Source organism: Elephas maximus, chromosome 11 (genome assembly GCF_024166365.1).
Source record: "Elephas maximus indicus isolate mEleMax1 chromosome 11, mEleMax1 primary haplotype, whole genome shotgun sequence".
In the NCBI taxonomy this organism is placed as follows: domain Eukaryota; kingdom Metazoa; phylum Chordata; class Mammalia; order Proboscidea; family Elephantidae; genus Elephas; species Elephas maximus.
The window spans coordinates 57,030,207-57,052,116 of NC_064829.1; the positions used below are offsets into that span (position 1 = coordinate 57,030,207).

The window sequence follows — 21,910 nt, forward strand, 5'->3', positions numbered from 1 at the left end:
GATCAGTCTTTTAATTGATTGGCTGCTCACATCAGATCACAAAATGGAAGATAATTACATAATATTTGCCAAAGCCTTGCCGCTGCTAACCAAAAGGTTGGAGGCTTAAGTCCACCCAGAGGCACCTTAGAAGAAACGCCCAGTGATCTACTTCTGAAAAATCACCCATTGAAAATCCTATGGAGTACATATCTACTCTGTCACATATGTCTAACACAATGTCCCTATTGACAGCACTTTAAAATAATGAAAGATCATTCTGAAGCTGGCCTATGGAGTTAGTACACAGAAAACCTATAAAGGAGATAAATGAGTCTTGGGTAACCTCCAGTTGCCTGTCTACCCATTTCCTCCCCTGCCCACGTTAGGCCATTCCACTTGGTAGCAAAGTCAGGAGACCAAGGATCTGGTCCAGGCTCTATGGCTGACCAGCGAGCATCCTTGGGACAATATTTCCTGGGGTGTGTATATGGAGAACTGGCCTGGATGGCCTCAGAAATCTGACTCAGGTCTATTAGTGAGACCCAGAAATGGTTTTGGCCAAATGTGCTAATGAATATGATTATGATATGACAATACTTTGATGTGTGTAAATTATAATGACAGGGGAGGAAAAAACTATAGTTTTTCAAGAGCTGAAGGGCCCCACCCTCCAGGGTGGGACCAGAGTGTAATTGGAGGGGCCCTGCCAAGAGCATCCCCACTGAGGGCAGGGTCTGCTCCAGCCATCACACTTCTGCACACAGGGCTCCCTGCTTCAGGGAAGATGAAATGAGAGAACTCACCTGTATGGGCTTGGAACAAAGAGCTCCTTTCCCTTTCCCTTCCCTCTCTATGGTCTCTGCCTCTTTAACACCTCTCTCTCTGCCTTTATATATACATATATGTATGTACGTGTATGTATACACATGTAAGTATGCATATGTATAAAAAAAAACTAAACCCATTGCCATCAAGTCAATTCTGACTCATAGTGACCCTACAGGACAGAGTAGAGCTGTCCCAAAGAGTTGCCAAGGAGTGCGTGGTAGATTCCAACTGCCGACCTTTTGCTTAGCAACCATACCTCTTAACCACTACGCCACCAGTGTTTCCTACATATGAGCGCATATACATATATATCACACACATATATTAAAAAAACCCAAACCTGTTGTCATCAATTCGATTCCGACTCATAGCAACCCTATAGGACAGAGTAGAACTGCCCCATAGGGTTTCCAAGGAGCGGCTGGTAGACTCAAACTGCCAACCTTTTGGTTAGCAGCTGAGCTCTTATCCACTGTGCCACCAGGGTTCTGTATATACACACATACGTACATATATATATACGTACACAAACATACAGACATATATATACATATACATATGTTGTTGTTAAATTGTATCATTGAATTATACACCTAATTCTATGACATGTAAATTAGCTCTTAAAGTTATTAAAAATATTTACAAAGAGAATGTTTAAAATGTAAAGATTTTGTTTGATTCTTCTCAGATTAAGCTCTGAATCAAAACTGATGGCAGTTTTGTTTAGGACACTTTCGAGATGATCACACACACACATACAGAGAGTTAATGCCACAAAGGGCAGAATCAAACAGGCACCAAGGTGATCATAAATCAACCTGAGGTCAGCAACTCACACACTGTCATGGATTGAATTGTGCGCCCCCAAAATATCTGTCAACTTGGCTAGGCTGTGATACCCAGTATTGTGTGACTATCTACCATTCCATCATCAGATGTGATTTTCCTATGTGTTGTAAATCCTACCGCAATGATGTTAATGAGGCAAGATTAGAGGCAGTTATGTTAATGAGGCAGGACTCAATCTACAAGATTAGGCTGTGTCTTAAATCAATCTCTTTTGAGATATAAAAGAAAGAAGCCAGCAGAGAGACACGGGGACCTCATACCGCCAAGAAAGTAGCACCCAGAGAACAGCATGTCCTTTGGAGCTGCTGCCCCTGAGCTGAGAAGCTCCTGGAATGGGGAAGATTGATGACAAGAACTTTTCCCCAGAGCAAACAGAGAAAGCCTTCCCTTGGAGCCGGCACCCTGAATTTGGACTTCTAGCTTCCTAGAACGTGGGAGAACAAATTTCTCTTTGTTAAGGCCATCCAATTCTGTTACGGCAGCACTGGATGACTAAGACACACACCTAGTCACGAATGGCTGCCACTTTTACAGCTGGAAAATGATATTCCTTTGCCTGCCGGATGCCGGGAGTCCCCCCACTTCCCACCAGACATGCTACAGAACAGTGCCCAAGCTGAGGGCACTCTTTGCAGCAATTAGAAAGTTTGCTAAGTGACCATCGAAAGAGCAAACCAGGCAACAAGAAGGAAGTCCCTGGAGCCCCTTGCCCGCCTGGCCATCCCCTTGGCCTCATGATCCCCAGGTCAACAATGCCACAGTGGATGTCTGCAGCACCTTCACTGCATTTGAAGACTTTTATGGTTCAGCTATTTATTCTGCCCACAGTGAAATGTAGTAGAATAGACCTTAACTTGCCATCTTTTTTTTCCCCCCTCAACTTCAAAAAGAAAACCTCCATGTGACCGTCTTTAACATTCAGGTGTGTTGTGTACCTGCAGGACCTTTAAAATGTCTAAGAAGTTTCTTTTTTTTCCTGCTGCTCTATTTTGTTTGGTCAAATCAAGCGCTGCCAATGGCAAATTTCCTAATGATTGATTAGAGGGTGGGATGCGGGTGGCTGGATTTTCTGGTGATATTATCTTGAAAGAACAATTTCTGAAGAGCTTGCTGCCTTGTCACAGTGCTCAGCTAAGCCAGGGGCTCAAGGATGACTAAAGTGGAAGGTGGTGGGGGTGTGGGGTGGGAGGGGAGGGATCAGAACCAGAGAAAGATCAGATGTAGTGGGTTCATTTATTTTGACTGATCTTTTCTTTTCAATCATCTGTAATAAGACCATAGTACATTGTGCTGTGTGTATGATAAATTTTGGAAAGGTAATGAAGTCTGGGGAACAGGCAGCATAACGATGCTCCCAGCTATTAAATCTTTGCTTGGAAGTAAGGTAAAGTCAGAGATTGTGTGTGCATGCATGTGTGTGTATAAAAATTATAGGGCTGGTAGCAGGGGCAAAAATTAGCCAGGTTCTACTACTATATTGAGATTTAGAACATCAGAGTACAGTGACTACATTTTTCTGTAGAGATTTTTACAGCTATTTGAAATTATGAACCCATAATATGCAAATGCACGGGGCTAAGAAATACACATTCTTGGCAGAGACTGAAGATGTTATAATGTGTGCTGTAAACGGCAACGCGTATGTGTATAAAGTCAGTGCGCACATACTAACTGGTCGATTATCCCCTCTAAAACCACACATAAATTCTCCTGACAGGAATTGGAATTTTGCACACATCCCAAGAACGAACAGACTCTTAATGTGCTGTGTGTGAATGAAGGATGGCGCATCAAAGAAACGAGAAGGGTCACCAGACTAAGAGATCTTTCTGACTCTCAGGCATGACCACACAGGGTCTGGGGGCTATGTTTTCCTTCTGAACATGACAATTATAATATTAGTAGTAGTCGATAATATTTACTGAGTCCCGGACTCTGTGGCAGGCACTGTGCCAGATGCATTACACCCCCGATCCCAGTGAAGGGTAACGAGTGAGAGTGTGAATGTGTATGTGTATGCGTGCGCTGTCCAAATGCTTTGCCGCCCTGGCAAATTTTCCAGGGAATGTACAAATTTATAACGATGAAAACATTAGTGTGTCCATCAGGCAGTCAGAAAGGCAAGCCCTGTTACCCAGGCACCCAGTGGCTGGGGGCAGAGTCCTGGTACAAAGACATTTCTTTTTGTGGCAAGACTTCAGACCTGAAGCCAAAATCTAGGCAACTCCTGAGCAAAGAGCAGAAAACTAGGGCACTGCAGTCCAGGATCTGAGAAGAGGTAACAAGTTCCCAAAATAGAATGATGCTGAGTCAGGTCTGTACAAATGCAGGGTCTTGAATATTGTAAGGAAGAAAAGAGAAGAAAAGCCTTTAGTTAAACAATGGTTTTAATGACTTCTGCAAATAGGGGACTGTCTTCCAGGTGGCTGAATCTGGTGCATCACAGCCACAAAGAATTCCTGGCAAAACCACGGAGGTAGGGCATGGCGTGATTTAGTTTCTTAAATGTAAATACCTTCTTTTCCTAAATGTTAATAGCTACTTTTACATTAGGCAAATCTGCTGCAAAAGACCTCTTCAAATCGTTAAAAAGCAAAGATGTCACTTTGAGGACTAAGGTGTGTCTGACCCAAGTCATGGTATTTTCAATTGCCTTATATGCATGCAAAAACTGGACAATGAATAAGGAAGACAGAAGAATTGATGCCTTTGGATTACAGTGCTGGCAAAGAATACTGAATATACCATGGACTGCCAGAAGAACAAACAAATCTATCTTGGAAAAACTACAGCCAGAATGCTCCTTAGACGCAAAGATGGCGAGACTTCGTCTCGTGTACTTTGGACATGTTATCAGGAGGGACTAGTCCCTGGAGAAGGACACCATGCTTGGTAAAGTAGAAGGTCATTGAAAAAGAGGAAGGCCCAAACCGAGATGGATGGACACAGTGGCTGCAACAACGGGCTCAAACATAGCAACGACTGTGAGGACGGTACAGGACTGAGCAGTGTTTCATTCTCTTGTTCAAAGCGTCGCTATGAGGTACCGACTCAACAGCACCTAACGACAACAACACTGCATTAATGGGGCCACAGTGGTTCAGTGGTAGAATTCTCACCTTCCGTATGGGAGACCAGGGCTCAATTACCAGGCAATGCACTTCGTGCACAGCCACCGCCTGGCTGTTAGTAGAGGCTTTCACGGTACTATGATGCTGAATAGGTTTTGGCAGAATTTCCAGACTAAAAAGAAATGCCTGGTGATCTAACTTCCAAAAATCAGCCACGAAAACCCTACGGATCACAATGGTCTGATCTGCAACCAGTCATAAGGATGGCACAAGACTGGATATTTGTTTCATTCCATTTCGCTCTGCTGTGCCTGGGGTCGCCGCGAGCCAGGGATGAATCAATGGTCACTAGCAACAACAACAACAACAACACCACATTACAGCACAGATTCCCAAGAACTGAAGGCAGGAAAATAACAGGCAGGCTCTTTTTTTTTTTTTTTTTTTTTTTAATGGTTAGCATTTATTTGTAAGTTAGTACCAGGACAGAGGAACCTTGAGATTACAACCCACCCACCCAAAGACAGATATAAATCCATTAAAGGAAGTGTATGCAAACTTGAGCCTTGGAAGGGGATTCTTGAATCATACCACAGTCTAACCACTACGCAAGATTTACTAGCCCTTAAAACCTTTTGTCTGTCCCTTACGTTCTCCATGCCATCCAACCCCATCAACACATATCACTTGGCCCACACCACACAGAGCGACTATAATGAAAGAGGAATTCTCATCTTGACCATGAGCCACAACAGTGGCTGTCAGTAAGTCACACAGCTCTCTTCAAAGTTGAAATTCAGAACTATCCACATACAGAATTATAAAATGTGGATAAACACACACCTCCGGGATGTCCTAACACCTAAATGTTTTGAGTCAATATTCCTTTGTGCTGGTAGTTATATTTTTACAACCGTATTTTAAATAGCTCCAAAAGCAATTTTCGAAAATGCCATATGAAAGAGAGGTTGCTCCACGAATAAAAATCATCCCAGTTTAGCTTTGGACAAAAATACATAGTTTTAATCCTTGGTATCAAGTAGATTATCTTCTCCTAAATTCTTACTGTTTAAGGTTAAATGTGAAATGATGACATCCCCTTTGACTTGCTCACTTTGGACACATCATCAGGAAAGACCAACTGCTGAAAGGGCCATGATGTCTGGTAAAGTAGAGGGTCAACGAAAACAAGGGGAACTCTCAATAAGATGGACTGACACAATTGCCACAATGCACTCAAACATACCAGGGATCATGAAGATGGCACAGGACCGAGCAATATTTCACTGCTAAAAAAAAAAAATTTTTTTTTTTATACATAAGGTCACCGTGAGTTGGAGCCGATTCAAAGCAACTAACAACCACAACAATCGAAGCATGATAGAACTGAATTAAACAAGGAGGAAAAGCCAGAGGTGAACCAGACAGTGGGGGGGGGGGGGGCGGGGGGAGCGGCCTAGGAGTTAAGATTTGCTGCAATTAACTCTCCAAACCTGGATCCCTTAACCAAATGTGTTTCCTTCCATCTGCTTCCTACTCACATCTTCCTGCTCAGGGGATTATTTCTTTGCTAAATGTGGCACAAGTCATGTCTGCCCTTTTACCATTCTTCTGCAAAGGCCTCATCCCCACCACCCCCCCAAATACTCTCCAGGAACCTGAATGTTAATTCAGCAGTGCACTGGAGAGAATACGGGCTCTGAAATCAGAGCTCTGCCACTTAAAGGCAGCCATGCCAACTTAAACAAGTTAGCCTAAATATTCCAAACCTCAGTTTTTCATCTGTTAAATGGGAATAATGATGTCAAATGGAAAAGTGCTGTGAGGATTAATGGATGAAACACACCTGAGCATATACCCCAAAACCAAATAACCAACCTGTTGCTGTTGAGTCGATTCTGACTCACAGCAACCCTACAGGACAGAGTAGAACTGCCTCACAAGGTTTCCAAGGAGCGGCTGGTGGATTGTAACTGCAGACCTTTTTGGTTTGTTTAGCAGCCGAGCTCTTAACCACTGCACCACCAGGGCCCCTGCCATCAAACTGTCCTCAACACACAGCAGTTCTCTCTCCTGCCACCATCTTCCCCCGCCCCCAGGTTCATCTCCTCTCACACCCTGCCTACTCCAGCGTACACAACCTCCCTCTTCTTTAAAGTCTTGAAGTCTTTACCAGCTACACGATGTCACCTTAGCTCTTCAGCATAAGGCTTGTATATATCTGGGTATGCCACCATCTTCCCAACCAGAGTTTCAGACCTTTGAAGGCAAGACCATGTCTTGAGCTTCTTCTGAATCCCTGCAGAACTTAGCTCCGGGATAAACATGCAGTAGGAGCTCAAATGCACTTCAAGTTCTACCTGGGATCCCTGCTTCCTTACCTGCATGCACACAAAAGCAGCGAAGATGCTGCTTAACGAGGCACAATCCGCACCTCTTGTTTAGCTTCTTGCCTTCATGCTGCTGATGGAGGTTGACACCTTCATTATGCTGACTGCTTCAGGAATTCACTTGGAGCCCCCATGAGGGCAGGCCTACCAGGACTGGAACCCTGATTCCTGGGAAGCAGATCCCCTCATCCCAGGAGGGAAGCAGTAATCTGCGGGAATCTCTGGTACAGGCAGAGATAAAGGGTGCCCCCTTCTACTCTGCAGGGTTGAACTCTCTCACTGCCCCTTGCCCGCTCTGTCCACAGGGCAGCTCTGCCTTCACTGCCCAGTACACACATTTTGCTGAGAAGGAACTGGTCCGAGGGAGAGCTTTGCTCTGAAGCCAGTCCTGTTTCCCAGGGATAAAGATGGGCTTCGCAGCCCCTCAAGGTCAGAAAGGACACAGCAAGGATATGCGGAGTACACCTGACCGAGCAGGGGTCCCAGCCCTGCCCTTTGGAGGCCCTGCCCTTTGGAGACCACTGCAGGTGGGCAGTGAGTGTGAGAGGCAGTGGAGGGGCCAAGGGTAGGGCACCACCAGTTGTGGACAGGAAGCCTTGCTGCTCCCCTACAGCCAATCAGCCCGAAGCCCCCTCCCTGATACCCTGCACCCACCTCCAAGTCAAAAGGCCCAACATTCCCTCCCACCCTGGTTTTCTCTTTCCTTCAACAAGGCTGCTCCCAGAGCTGCTTCTAACCTGGTCCTCTTACAGCGCTTGTCGTCTTCTATCAGCTTCATGGTCCTGTCTCAGACCCCCCACCCCACTCCCCAGAATGTGAGTGCTACACTGCCTGCCCTTTTTTTTTTTCCTTTGATCCCTCACCCACTGCCTGGCCCAGTGTCAGCACGTAGTAGGAGCGCAAGAAACACTGGTTTAATAAATGAATGTCTACTGTATGATTTGTTTTCCAGAAGGTTCAACCCCAAAATTGTTTAATCTACTCTTAATCCTTAAACAATCAAGCACTTTTGTTCTTTCAAGCATGTTGTGAACAATTAACTCAGCAAGCTTACTCTTGGAGGATTAGAAATTTGCCTGTATTCAGAAAAATCAAGAATTACTTTCATAAAAAGAAATCACTGGGTAAAAACAAACAGTAATGCATTAGCAAAACACTGGATTCAACCAAAATACCCATCTATAACGGAGTGGTTAAGTCGGTCATGGTATACCCACACAATGGCATCTATGCAGCCAAAACACACAAGAAAGAAGTTCTTTACGGTTGGATAGTCATATAGCTCCAAGATATACTGTTAAGTGAAAAATAAAATGAAATACAATGTGCATGATATGCTTCCACTTGGATAAAAAGTTAAAAATACACACACATACATATTTTCTTCTTGTATATACATAAAATATCTTTAAACGGAAGAAACCAGTAACCGTGGTTGCCTGGGGTGAGGGAACTAATAATGGGCAGGGGTGAGAAAAAGATGTTTTACTATAAATACCTTTTCATACTTTTTGAATTCTAGACCATGGAAGTGCTGACCTATTTGGAAAAAAAAAAATAAATTAAAAATCCAAAGCATACAGGGGAAGTCAGCACAACTGGACTAAACCAAAAGCTAAGAAGTTTCCTGAACACAGCCAAACACTTCGAGGGACAAGAGTAGCAGGAGCGGTGGTCTGGGGGCCATGGTTTCAGGGGACATCTAGGTCAACTGGCATAACAAATCTTATCAAGAAAATGGTCTGCATCCCACTTTGATGAGTACTGTCTGGGGTGTTAAAAGCTTTGGAGCGGCCATCTAAAATGCATCAGTTTGTCCCAACCCACCTGGAGCAGAGAATGAAAAACACTAAAGAACACAAGGAAAGTATTAGCCCAAGAGACAAAAGGGCCACATAAACCAGAGACTCCACCAGCCTGGGACCAGAAGAACTAGATGGTGCCATCAATGACTGCCTTGACAGGAACATAACAGAGAGTCCCTGATGGAACAGGATAAAAGTAGGGTGCAGATCTCAAATTCACACAAAATGACTAGACTTAATGGCCTGACTGAGACTGGAGGAACACTGGAAGACATGGCCGGCCCCTGTACTCTTTGTTAACCCAGAACTAAAACCATTCTGGAAGCCAACTCTTCAGACAAAGATTAGACTGAACTATAAAATATAAAATAATACTCATGAAGAGTGTGCTTCTTAGTTCAAGTAGATACACGAGACTAAATGCAAAGCTCCTGTCCGGAAGCAGGATGAGAAGGCAAAAAGGGATAGGAGCTGGTTGGACGGACACAGGAAACCGGTATGGAAAGAGGGAGCAAGCTGACACATTATAGGAATTGCAGCTAGGGTCACATAACAACATGCGTATAACTTTTTATATGAGAAATTAACTTGAGCTGTAAACTTTCACCTAAAGCACAATTTAAAAAAAAATTCAAAGCAAACAATGTGTGGAACAGTAATAAAAAAAAAAAATCTAGTTTAGAAAAACACAAAAGAGAAGTCCTCATTTTTAAAGGATTCAAGGCAGCCTGTTGAGTCATCAGTTAAACTGCAGAGACAAAAATCGAGGTGGCACCACTGTCTGGTAGAAGAGACAGAAAGGACACCACCGGCTGGCAGGGGAGGCAGGAAGCACGGGTTCTGGCACCAGCTACTCGGCTGCCATCCTGGGTGACCTTAGAGAGTGATGTGGCCTCTCTGTGCCTCAGTTTCCTCATTTGTGAGCAGAGGGTTTAGCCCACCTCTGAAAGCACCGAGGCCCTTTCCTGTCTGGAAGTTTAGGGTAGACACAAGCTAGTTACCTAGTGACAATCTATTTGAAAAAGAAGAGACACTCCTTAAAAAGGAGAGAGAGCTTTCTTTCCCCGACAGAAGTTTGTGGTGGGGCGATAAAAAACACCAAATCCCTACTCACCAGAATGCAATAAAAACCAGTGCTGCTGACCTCAGGAGCTTAAAATACATTTGATGACACACCCTTCCCTCCAAACACACCTGCCACTCTTTTCCTCCCTCTTCCCACATCCTCTCTGGGCAGGCCAAGTGCCCATTTATTACAGAGCTGAAATATTTCCTTTTTTGTTCTAATATTTCCTGTGGGGCCCCTCCCCTCTTTTAGGGCTTCCATTCACAGCCATCTGGGAAGGCCGGGGAACAAGAGGAAGCTTCAGAATTTAAAGATAATGAAAACATGCCACTTTTCAAAAATAATAACTGCCCCCTGAAACTATGCTTTCAACAGCTTCGTGGTAACTGGACACTGTTCATTCTTAGAGGCACTTACATGGATAAATTCTCCGGACAGAAGTCTGAACAAGGTGCTTTAAAGCATGGGGCCCAAACTTTCTCTCCAAGCCTCACCTCCACTCTCTACAAACTTGGGAAGTGGCTACATTTGCTTTCCATGACTTTCCCTCAGGATTTAGAGAACACCAGAGCTGAAAGGCTCTTAGAATCCAACCACATTTTTACAGATAGGGAAACTGAGGCCCATAAAAGTAGAAAGGCTCCCTCAAGGATACACGATATACCCACTGGGCCAGGACAAAAACCAGGTCTTACAACCTTTTGCCTCTTCCCTGGTCTGCTTGTTTTTGGCACTTTCCCTCCCAGGTGCCCACCAAGTAACCAGCCTCCCTAACACTGGCCCTCCTGACCTTTGCCCCAGACTCATCCTGTTGGCCAATGCAGTAGCCACTGGCTCCATGGGGCTATCGAGCACTTGAAATGTTGGCTAGTGCCACATGTTAAAATGACCATATTTGGAACATACTAGATTAAATAAAATACATTTTTAAAATTCATTTGCCTGCTTTTTGCTTTTTTTAATGTGGCTACTACAAAATTAAAAATCATTTAAGTAGCTCACATTACATTTCCCATAATGCCCACCTCACCCCTTCAAGCCCCCAGGGCCTTCTCTGTCCTCCCTCACCCAAGCATGCTCTCAGAAGAGGGCTTGACATTGGTGAACTTAATCAGGGTTTCACCTCCCACAGGAAGGATGTTGTGTTCTAGCCACTCAGCAAACTATTTCCAAATACCTACTGTGCTCCAGGCATTCTTCTAAGCCTTGGGAACACAGCAGTGAGGACACAAAGTCTCTGACATCCTGAAAGAATTAAGGTTGTCCCCCAGACAGTGATGCCCTAAACACACAATCGAACAGTACAGGTTCACAGCACTCAAGTGCCTTCTGCTCCTCATTTCTAGGTCAAGGAATTATTAGTTAAGGGGCACTGATTCGTATATGTGTGTGTATACGTATATACATGCATATATATATTTAAATATAGCTAAATAAATTACAGTATGTTACTTGAAGAAATATTATACATCCAATAAAAATATGCTTCTGAAGAACATTGTGACATTGGTAAATGTGACAAAATGCTCAATAAGGGGACAATTTACAAGACCATATGCCTGTGATTCTCACCGGAGAGAGAGGTGAGGCGTGAGAAGTGTGTTTCCAAGCACAGCACAAGGTATAAGTGTGTGGAGGGGGGAACTACTGTTTTCCTGCTTCAAACTACAGAAGGTAAAGCTTACTGAAATCTTCTTGGCCAGCAAAGAGGCTTGGAAAATACATTTTCTTCTAAGAATTAGTGATTCACAGTGGGAATATGAGTATCAGACTCTCAAGGGAAAAGGAGCTTTCTGTTTGACATAGGCTTCAAAATTCTGGAAAGCAATGTTTAATCCTAATTATATCTAACGTGTGTTGGTGGGTATAGAAAAAAGACTGGAAGGAAAGTACCAAGGTTAGGATATTGGACAGTTTGTTTTCAGTTTATACTTTTCCATATTTTCCAAATTTTCTGCCTTGACTCTTGTTGCTTTTATAACCAGAAAATAAACAGTAAACTCAACGCTAATAGTTTTTTAATTTCCTCATGAATCCGTTTTTACAGGCACCAATCCAGTGGGGTTTGGAAATCAGCAGGGTGTGAAGCACAAATGAAATGCTCCGTTCCTGCCGGGCTAAGTGTACCCCTTGGCCCTGAAGAGAAACCCTCCCTGCATCCACACTGGCAGCCAGTTGTCCACAGCTGTTCAGAGGAGCCTGCAAATGAATGGAGCTAGTGGAAAAACACAACATTCCTGACTCTCCAAGGATGGCATTACACTTGGAACTCTTGCCCACCAAAGAAGTAAATAAACAGAGAAAGAAAGAAGCCAAAAAAGCCAGAGGAACCTCAGTGCTGAAGGTAAGTCAGCTGCCAGAGTTCCCAAATTCATAACATAACATCTCAAAGAAGACCCTCTGCCCAAGCCAACCACCCTGGTCAAATCTGGGGTAACGCCACTTGACAATGGCCTTCCTGGGCTGTACCTCTCCCCTTCCTGCAATACACCAGAGTACATATGAATGAGCTTTATTTTTGCCTCTAGGCTAGAGAGGTGCAGAGGGTGGTGCCCTTGGCTAATTCATTCTCACACACCCTGTTGTGAATTGAATTGTGCCGTCCCCCAAATATGTGTTGGAATCCTAACCTCTGTACCTATGGATGTAATCTAATCTAATACAATGTAATCACCTTTCATAATCTAATGTAATACAAAGTAATCAGTTGAAGTAATACCAGTAGGGTAGATCCTAAATCTAATCACTTCTGAGTTGTATAAAGAGCAGCAAAGACACACATGCACAAACAGGGGGAAAACAGATGCTACCTGATGGCTTCCGAGGCAGACCCATCTACAAGCCCAGGAACTCCAAGGATTGCTGACTACTAGGAGCTGAAATAAGAAGCTCAGGTGGTGAAGTGGTTCCACGCTAGACTGCTAACCAAAAGGTCAGCAGTTTAAATCCACCAGCTGCTCCACGGAGAAAAGACCTGGTGATATGCTTCTGTGAAGACTACAGCCTAGGAAACCTTATGGGGCACTTCTACTCTGTCACATAGGGTGGCTGTGAGTCAGGATTGACTAGATGGCACAACAACAGAAGCTGAAATAGACAAAGAAGTACCTCCTCTAGAGCCACACCTTGAATTTGGACTTCCAGCCTTCTGAATTGTGAAAACTGTAAAAAAAAATAAATTTCTGTTCTTTAAAGCTACCCTCTTGTGGTGCTACAGCAGCACTAGGTAACTAAGACACACCCAATAGTGCTAATTAGCATTAACTCAGCACCTATTTACTCCAGCACTGCAACATGCCAGGCACTGTTCTGGTGCTGAGGATACAAGGGGTAGCAAAACAGACAAGGTCCTGCCCTCACAGAGCTTACATTCTAGTGGAGGAAGACAGACAAAAACAAGAGAAGGGTCAAGACTATATTCCAGAGAGTGCTGAGTGCTAGGAAGAGTATAGGACAGGGTGATGTTCAAACTGAGGCCTAAAAGACAAGAAGAAGCCAGGCTGTAGGAAGATCTGAAGGAAAGGCATTCCAGACAGAGAGGAGCCAAGCCAGAAACAAATGCGCTTGGTGTGTTCAAGAAACAAAAACGAGCTGGGAGGGTGGAACATAGAGAGGAAGGGGAGGAGGTCAAAGAGGAGGGCCAGGCTCAATCACGAAGTGCCCACAGGAGAGGTTTAAGCCAGGAATGAGCTGATCTGCTTTGGTGGAGACTGAATTTTGACAGCCATCTGGTAGAGAAGGACTTAATCACTATTTGTTAAATTAATGAATGGATGTTCCCAGCATCCCTGGTGGCATGGAGTGACCAATCATCTTGCCCCTTCCCCCCCAAAAAACTAGTTGCTGTGGAGTTGATTCCGACTCAGGTGACCCATGTGTGTCAGAGTAGAATTGTGCTCCATAATGTTTTCAATGGTTAATTTTTCAGATGTATATTGCCAGGCCTTTCTTCCAAGGCATCTCTGGGTGGACTCAAACCTCCAACCTTTCAGTTAGCAGCTGAGCATGTTAATTGCTTGCAGCACCCAGGGACACTATTTGGCCGCTAAACCAGGCCCAGTGCTATTGAGTCGATTCCAACTCATAGCAACCCTATAGGATGGAATAGAACTGTCCCACAGGGTTTCCAAGGCTGCCAATCTTTATGGAAGCAGACTGCCACATCTTTCTCCTGCAGAGCAGCTGGAAGGTTCAAACCATTGACCTTTTGGTTAGCAGCTGAGAACTTAACCAAGGCTATCTTGGCCCCAGGGTTCCTGAAACGCCTATGAAACCCCTATTCTCATCCACACTCTGCTTCTCCATCCTTGTCCTCTCTGATACCTCCTCACATTGCCAGGTGCCATGGAATACCACTGAGCACAATGAAGAAGCAAATGAGACCTCCATTCACGCTATATCTAGCCATTGGCATTCATTCAGCAAACATTTCCCCTGCCCAGGCCTACGCTGGGTGCTAAGGATATGGAGGTGAGCAGCATACAACCCCACCAGCAAAGAGCTCCAGCACGTGGTGCCTACGCCAGGAGGCCCAAGCACTACTCACAAGGGATGCTAGGAACATCCATGATTGTATCCTAAATCCCCCAGAGAAGCGAGTGCTCCAGGGAGCCCTGTGGGACCCTTCCACACAGGTCAGGGTTCACACCAACACCCCCATCTGGCTGGGTGGCAGGTTTTCTTCCAGTGGGGCACAGCCATTCTGGGGAGAAGTCGGTGCCATGGATGGTTCCAGACCCTTCAGTCTCTTCTTCCCAGGGGAGGAGGGGTTATAAATAGCCTGGACTCCTCAGTTCTACACAGATCCCACACCCCCGCCCGAGCCTCGGCCAGCTGGTCCCTCCTTGCCCAAGTTCCCACAGCCTGCTCTAAGAGAAAAGAAAACTGCTCACCAGCGTGGGGCGGGGGGGGGGCACGCGTGGTTAAAAAAGCCCTTCAGGCCCCCAATGATACCCTCATCAGCAGCGTCCAATGAACTGTGACCCCCTCTTGCTGGAGAGGGGCAAGGGGCCACTGATATTATCAGGGGGCTTCCTACACCCTGCGGAGCCCAGAAACCCCAAGCTGCATGCAGTGGATGAAGTTAAAGACATAATAAGCTCCCTCTTTCTGCCTCAGTTTCCCCATCTGTAAGATGGACAAACAGCTGAGCTACATGGGAATGCTGCTGAAATTAGCATGCAATGAAAGCAAAAAGGCACCGTCAGAGTGTGACACGGCATTATCATTATGATACCAGATCTTAGTTTCTTCTACAGGCGCCCCAAGCACACTACAGCAACATTGATTCTTAACTATTCACGAGAGCAGAAGAATTATTCTCAGTGACAGTGCAATAGCCTTGAATTCTCAATACTGCATGCCCTTGAAAGCAGTAAAACTTGCAAAATATTCTTTTACAAAAAGCCATTTCTAACTAACACAGACACACACCACACCCAGAGCAATTTTGATTTAATGAGGCTCTGCTGGACTGCACCCGACATTACAGACTAAAGGGTAAACACTGCCCTAGAAGATTCTGGTTTGGGGGAAAAAGTTCTTTCAACAATCATTGGGTTCATCATTCAATTCCTTCCCACCCAGACACACTGGTAAGAAACAAGTGGCTAAAATCCAAGTGGCCAACTCTCAGTTCTTAATTAAGACACTTTGTTTGCTCAATAAAATACGGCATAGAAAACATTTACTGAAAACCCACTCATTGACGTTTAATAGCTGTGTCAAATACTCATAACAACATCTATTCCAACACCCAGATAATTGCTCATCTTTTTCATTTGGTATCCACAACAGCACAGCATTTGTGTCCAAGTGTAATTGATCCAAAATTGGGCTCCCTTTCAAAAATATCTGTAAAACCTAATTACCAGAAAAACAGAGTTCTGGCATCCTACAGAAAGTGGGTGCTTCAGTAAGACAAGCTGCAAACTCATCTTGGCTAATCAAGCGGCATTATGTTGCAAAAAGAGTTTGAGGAATCCGAGGTAAGGAGGGAGCAGGAAAAGTTGGGATAGTGTCAGGCTGGAATCGGCAGGGACAGTTCCGATTTTTTTATTTTTTTAAGCCAAGGGCAGGGGACAGGAAATATACCACATTTGCGGGCAAGCATAGCTTTAGAAAGTGTCAGATAATGAGTCCAGGATGGGCTTGCAGCGGTATTTCTGATCTCAGGCCCCGCAAGACCATGCAGAAGGAACTCTCCCCGTCCTGGCCTGGGAGGCTGATGTCATTCCTAGTCTTGCTGGGCTTCTAACTGCTGTGATTCCGCCGCTCGGAGGACCCATCTGTAAAACGACTGCTTCTGGTTATCTCCAGGGTTTCTTTTAGTTCAAAAATTCTGTGGCTTTATTTAAAGCAAAGCGCATGCCTTTTGCTCATGTCCTGTGGCGGGGGGGGGGGGGGTGTGGAGGGGAGGGAATAGGAGTAGTAGCAGGAGGAGAGAGAATGAAGGGCTGAGTGTTTGCAACTCTCACGCAGTTTTGTTCCGACTTGCAACCCCCGGGTATCAGACCTGCTTAGGGGATAATGATCTCTTTCAGCCCAGGACGGACCTACCGGGGTGGTTGTACTTTGCTGCCCTGGATTCACCAAGCCGGCCAATGAGGAACCGGGCCAAACCACCGGACTTCTCAGAGTATCTCTCCACAAGCCGGCCTCAGCACACCTTCCTCTTCTCAAGGGGTTTCCCTTCCCACTCCCGCCCCTCTTTCCGTGCCAGAGGCCCCCAAAACCCCAGCCCTAGCCTAGGGAATGGTCCGGCGAGGCTCCCCCGCCAGGCGGCACACCCCGCCGACCCCGTTCACCTTGGCCCCACGCCCTCGCCACCCAAGCTTCAGTACCAGCCTCCGTGGCTCCGCAGATTTCAAAGAAAAGGGGAACTGCCGCTTCGCTTTGCTTTGGCTTCTCCGGGCCCTCCTTCGGGTGAAATCAGATAAGGAGCCCGAATAACAAAGCAGCAAAGCGGCTGCAGACAATTCCCTTTCAAAGGAATGATAGATGCGCATACCGAAAGCGAAGACGCGCGCGGTGCCCGTGCGTGTCCCCAGGAAGAGGCCTTGCTCTGCGCCAAAGACACGTATTGGGCCAGCCTCGGCTTAACTTTCCCGGGGCTGGATGTGTGTGCGTGCGCCCATTTCCCCTAACTTCCCCATTTGACAGCAGCAAGCGTCTAAGGGCCCCGAACGGACGCCACCTCGTGCCGAGACCCCCAAGCAACCCTCGGGCTGCGTCATGAGGCGCCGGGTCCCCGACTTTCCAGCGCCTATTCTAATCTCCAAAAAAGACAGTGCGAGACGCAGCTGCAAAAGTCCTAGTAGACCTAACCTCTCCAAAATGCTCCCCCGCCTTTCCGCCATAAGTGCGGTGAAACTTTTGGCAGAAGCCACCTGTAGCTGCCAACAGGCCCGCCCCACCCAGAACCAGAGGCGCCGCCGAGCCCGGGCCGCACGCACCCGCAGAAGTTCCCTTCCAGCCCCGCGCGCCCCTTCGCTCCGGGCCGCGGTGCCAGCCAGGAGGCGCGACGCCCGCTCTCTGGCTCGCTCTCGGTCGGCTCGCCCTCCTCCTCCCTCATCCGCCTCCTGCCGCTGCATGGCTGCCGCACGGAGCCCCTGAATAGCCACCGCAGCCCCCCGCCCCTACCAGCCGGTCTGGGGGCGCCCCGGGGCGCGCGGACCGCCGGCCTCCTAGCAACAGCCCCAGCGCCGCTCTCCGGCGTTCCCGAGGCAGCGCCGCCCTCCTAGCGCCCAGCGCACCTCGACCCACTTCGGCCGCCGAGGTGCGGGCAAGACCCCAACCTTCACAGCCGCCAGGCAGCCACGAAGCCCGACCCCAGCGCGCCAAGCCACTCACCTCAGCGCGCCACCGGCCCCGCGCGCCGCTCGCACTTGGCGCCAGCCCGCGGTCCTCCGTCCTCCCTCGCCGCCGCCGCCGCCGTGGTCCGTCCCCGCGCGCCGAGCCGCTCGCGCCGGCCGCCGCCGCTGTCAGAGTCTCGTGGCGGGGCCGCGCCGGCGGGTGTGAGCTGAGCGGCTGCAGCGCGGGCAGCCCCGCCCCCCGCGCCGCGCCCCCGCCCCCCGCGCCCCGCCCCCCGCGCCCGCGAGGATCTCAGCCCCGCGCCCCGCGCCCGCGCCGGCTCTTCGCCCGGCGCGCCGGCTCCGGGGGCGCGAGGGGCTCAAGGGCCCGGATGTCCGCGACCGCCGCTCCCCAAACCGCGCCCCCGCCCTTTCACTCAGGCACTTGCTGGGACTCGGCCTCCCCCTTGGTCCCGCTCCGAGTCGATCTGACAGCAACCCCGGCCGGGCGGGAGGCGCGGCGAGGGTGCGCGGACCGGCAGGGGCGGGGGACGGGGGCGGGAGTCGGGACCCGTCGCGGGGGCGGCGTGGCGGCCGGGCAGAGCCACCAGCCGCCTGGTGCTCCGCGTCTTTTTTTCTTTCCTTTTTTCTCGTTGCCTCCTCCAGGATTTAAAGGGACAGCCTTGGCAGAGACGCGGGGCCGCGGCCGCCGTTTTTCCGGTCTCAGACGCCCTCTGCGGCCCGGCCGGACGCGCCCGCACCCGGAGCGCAAGCTCCGGGCCGCGGGGTATTTTTAGGTCCACACCCGGCCCGGGACACCGGTGCGGCAGACTGGCTCGGCGGCCCCGGAGCTCAGCTATTTTTACGGAGTCCGATTGGGAGAGGAAATACAACTGAGCAACTGCTTTCCCACCGAAAGTCGAAAGGCAAGAGTGGGGTCGAGAAGTTTCCCAAATGCTCGCGCATTCCGGCGAGTGCAGAATACACCTCGCCGAGCACGAGAAACCACAGGCTTGCAGGGTTTCCCAGCGCCCCAACTCCTGCCGATGCTCCGCCTGGAGGCGCGAGGGCGCCAACCCCCCCCCCCAGCCCATCCCTCGTCTGCCAGGACCACCCCGCAGCCCGAACCCAGCGCGCCAGGCAGGGTCCCTCCCCGGCCACCCGCTTCTCCCCAGGACCGCTTAGAAGGCGGCTTTCCCAAGCGGCCAATCACCGCGCAGCGCAGCCAGGGGGTGGGTCCTGCAAGGACTTGGCTCCGCCCCATCCCTCCAACACCCCCCCACCCACCCCCACCCCCACGGATGCTGTACTAGCCTGAGAGTTCGTGGAACGCGCAGAGCCGAGAGGTGATGGACACCGCAAAGGGCCCGCCCGAGGGCAGAGGAGGGGGTCTTGGTCTGGGAGGGGCGGCGTGCGCTGTCGTGGACTAGGAGACGTTCGGGCGGAGGTTCCGGCCACCAGCAGACCGGGACTCACGCTGGCTTTTCCCCCAACCTTTTTCAAGCCTCCCCTCCCCGCTCCCGGCAAACCCAAGGACCCTTGCCCGCCCTGGCGCGACACGTGCGTACGTACCATTGGGAGTCAGAGGATCCTCCCCGAAGCTCCTCTCTCCCTCAGACGCGAGAAAGTTCGCGGCCCCCAAACCCTACAGGGGCTGCGCCTACCTGAGCCGCGCGGGGCGCCCAGAAGAGGCGAGAAAGTTAACCCCTGCCTCCTGTGCCCATTCTGACCATTGACTAATGAAAGGGCAGTGGGGCACCTGTTGTGGTGTCTTTTAATGCTTAATTACATCCTTTACATAATCTATAAAAACGAATGTCTGGACCCCTTGTTGGCACTTCTGCTTAGTGATGCTCATTGGGATTTTTATGGTTTCATTCATTGGTAATCAATGCACATTGCGAGCCACCAAGCTCGGAAGAGTGAAGGCAAGGGAAAACATGCCTGAAAAAGAGTGCGACAGTAGAAAATTCGGCACAAACAGGAAAGGGGACTCTGGAGCGTGGGGTTTGTGTACAATTATAAATTACGTCGCTTTAATTTGCCAGAGACCTGGTTTTTCCTAGAAAGTAAATGCCTCTCAGTTAACAGTTTGCGCAACCACTTTATCCAAACCCTTCTAAGGCGCTGTGTAAGTGCAGGGAAGTCCGTCATGAAAACCAAGAGATTTTCAAATTCAGGATGTTAGGTTTTTCAAATTACTAGGGCTTCCAGAATGGTAAAATAATATCCCAGCAACCCTGGGAGCTGCTGCCCTCCCAAATTAGATTGTCTCTCTTCCTTTCTTTAAAAGGTCTTCAGTAATTTGGAATACTGCCGACACTGCTGGTATGGTCAAGCTTCTATCCCAGAAGTCTGGCTGCATCCCATGTCAACCATGGGGATGCTTTTAGGGAGTACCTGGAGGATCGAAGCCCAAGAATGGTAAGACATCTGCAGACAATAGACACAGCGCCGTTCCCAGCGTGAGGACAGCCACAGCCACAGAAAGAGAGTTCTGTTTGGGAAAAGAGGGATGGGGTACTAAGTTAGAAGCGCTTCTAAATCAGGAAGTCTGGTTTCTCCTCCCCTCTTTGGGCATAGCTGGGCCAGAGTGAATGTCCCATAGCTGTTAGAAAACTGAATGGCTTTGCATGTTCTGTGGGGGGAGGGACCATGTTCCTGGCAGTGAGTCTCAGGGCTACTGTAATGACACCGCTGGCAAGACTTTTATACACTTAAGAGCAACCAAGATCAGAGTAGGCTGCATTAGTGAATATTAATAGAATATTTTTAAGGAAAGTAGCTATTACACTGTGTTTATGATTTTTGTTTATGATCTCTTGTCCCCACAAGACCTCAAACTTGTTACTCATCTTGGTATCCTGGGAGTCTGACATGGACTTGGTGTCTGTCTTAGGGTTCTCTAGAGAAACAGACCCAGCAAGAAGGGAAGGGGAGGAATGAGAGAGGAAGGAGGAGAGTGTTTTTTTTTTTTAGGGATTGGCTCACAGGATTGGGGGGGAGGGAGGGCCAGGAAGTCAAAAATTGGGCAAGGAAATTCCATCAGCCTTATAGCCCCAAATCTATACATCAGGCTATGGGAAGAGTAGAGAAGTTCCGGCAAGGTGCCTATTTTTATTCTGGAGGCAGAATACTCTCTCAGAGGTTGTTCCTGGGCTTTGTTGATGATGACCTCAAATGCAAGTCTTAGCTAGAGTGTATGGGGAAATGTGGACTATAATTCCTTTTCAGATCATGTTCAATTTACCGGTTAGGATCACACATTGCAAACATGAAACAACACATCTTCCACTCATGTGTTCTTTTAAGCTTTTTAGGCTGTAATCATTGCATTCTTAGAATGTGATCTCTTCCATGTTGACCCAACCCCTGCCACTGACATGGAAGATAGGTGAGAAGCCCGTGGGTAGAGCAAGAATAGAGTAACTGTTTACACAAGGAAAGTCTGCCTGTTGTCTAGCCTGGGAAAGCGTGGCACCACCACATCAGTTGGAGTTAAGAGAGGGCATCAATGAGAAAGCCCACTGGCATTGTGGAGCGGTGGTGTCAAAAGCCACCTGAGGAAATAGGTGCTGCCGCCCCTGGAGGACTGCATGACCATGGTACAAAGCCTCCTGAGGGTGTGGGGACACACAGGGTGAAGGACGCCTGCCCTCAGGGCCAATACTCTTGGCCAGCATCATGGTCACATTACATAGGGGTGAAAGCGGATGCACAGTCCCGTGTACACAGCTCAAAGCCCCAGGGCGAGCGATAGACTGTCAGTAGTCCAGAGCCCTAAAATCAGGCAGTGTTCGTAAATCACCCAAAATCAGCATATCTGTACCATTCTGATGCCCCAGTCTTGCACAAAGAAGTAAAAGACCTCACTGGCCAGTGGGAGCAATCCATATACCCAGCCACCTTCCTGGAATTGCAGTCTGGCCCTGGAGCCCAGTGATGACCCTGTAGGAATGAAGACTGGAGTTTTCTGGGACATCTAGTCAACCCCATGCATGGGCTAGGGTCAGAGAATGCCTTGAAGAGGAGAAACAGCCTGGGACCCCATGGATCTGGGCTGGGCAGGGGAGAGTGTTTCTACCAAGTCCCAGGCACAGAAAGGAAATCAGAAGTTATAAAATTTCAG

General features: G+C 48.3%; 1 protein-coding gene across 5 annotated transcripts in view; it reads right to left on the reverse strand.

Annotated features, from left to right (window-relative positions):
- Positions 1-20,263, reverse strand: part of ZBTB7C (zinc finger and BTB domain containing 7C) — a 401,190-nt gene extending 380,927 nt beyond the window's left edge. For 4 of the 5 annotated variants that reach the window (XM_049902314.1, XM_049902313.1, XM_049902316.1 and 1 more), the window contains exon 1: positions 17,843-17,965. The gene's annotated coding sequence lies outside the window, so the exon portion shown is untranslated. Of the gene's footprint in view, positions 1-17,842; positions 17,966-20,181 lie in introns of those variants that run through there. The other variant, XM_049902319.1, reaches the window with a different exon arrangement.
- Between the last annotated feature and the right edge of the window lie 1,647 nt (positions 20,264-21,910).